Source organism: Kogia breviceps, chromosome 6 (genome assembly GCF_026419965.1).
Source record: "Kogia breviceps isolate mKogBre1 chromosome 6, mKogBre1 haplotype 1, whole genome shotgun sequence".
In the NCBI taxonomy this organism is placed as follows: Eukaryota; Metazoa; Chordata; class Mammalia; order Artiodactyla; family Physeteridae; genus Kogia; species Kogia breviceps.
In genome coordinates this window covers 15704011-15705031 of record NC_081315.1, presented here as the reverse complement: position 1 = coordinate 15705031, position 1021 = coordinate 15704011, and the positions used below count along the sequence as shown (strand labels likewise).

Genomic DNA, 1021 nt, shown 5'->3' with positions numbered 1-1021 from the left:
AAAGTGATTCACCATAGTGCCCCAAACAATATAATTTGAATAAATATATGGTATGAGGAATAATTTATAATTCAATAGTAAGAACAATTAAGCCAATGATAATGGACATAAAGATTTGAACAGACTTCACAAAGGAAAATATTTGGCCGGTAGGCTCATGAGAAGATACTTAGCATAAGGTCGTAAAGGTCATTTATGTAAATCATAAAGAGTTATCGGCGGCGGAGGGGGAGGCGGGCGCCGCGGGAGCTGGGCACGTGGCTGCGGGCGGGTCAGGGCACGCGATGCCACCGCCGCCGCATCCTCGCCGGCTGGGCTGAGCCGCTGCTGGAACTGTGAACTGAGCGGCCGCCGGGCGCGCCAGCAGCGCGGGAGAATGGGCTGTGGCGGGAGCCGGGCGGATGCCATTGAGCCCTGCTACTAGGAGAGCTGGACTTGCTGGACGGAGTCCACGTGGCTCACCTACACCAACTCAGGCGCGCTGCCCGGGACAGCGGCCCTGAGGCGGGCGGCCTGCACGCAGGTGTGCTGGAAGATGGCGTGTCCTCCAACGGCGTGCCCCTATCGACAGCCCCAAGTGGAATATCCAACCCAGAGAAGATGAGCTGTGGGACCTAGTGCCCAAATCCCCAGGGCCTCAGCTTAGGCCCCCTGACCCAGAAACAGAATGGCCTCGGGACCACAGAGGCTAAAAGAGCGGACGTCTGCAAAAGAAGTCACCCTTAATGTTGCAGACAGCACCCAACAGGTGGACAGAAGTCGAAGAATCACAAAGAAGTGAGGCAACTAGCAGAGTGTTCAGCCAGTTGAAGGGCAGAGGGACTTCTTTGGTGCCCTTCACATCCTGGGCCCCGTGGCAGAACCTTGAAGGCATGGGTGGCCCTTGCTGTGTGGGAACGCTGCCGAGTGCCTTGGGAGACTGTCTTCGCCTGTTGGGATGTTCTCAGCCTCCTATTTATCACGTAAATATATTGGCACAATACTCCCACAGGGTAATAAACTGCAAATGTATGTTCAGTTT

At 54.8% G+C, this 1021-nt stretch overlaps 1 pseudogene; it reads left to right on the top strand.

The window, feature by feature from the left end:
• Positions 1-376: 376 nt before the first annotated feature.
• Positions 377-781, top strand: LOC131758036 (brain and acute leukemia cytoplasmic protein pseudogene; annotated as a pseudogene).
• The last annotated feature ends 240 nt before the right edge of the window (positions 782-1021 follow it).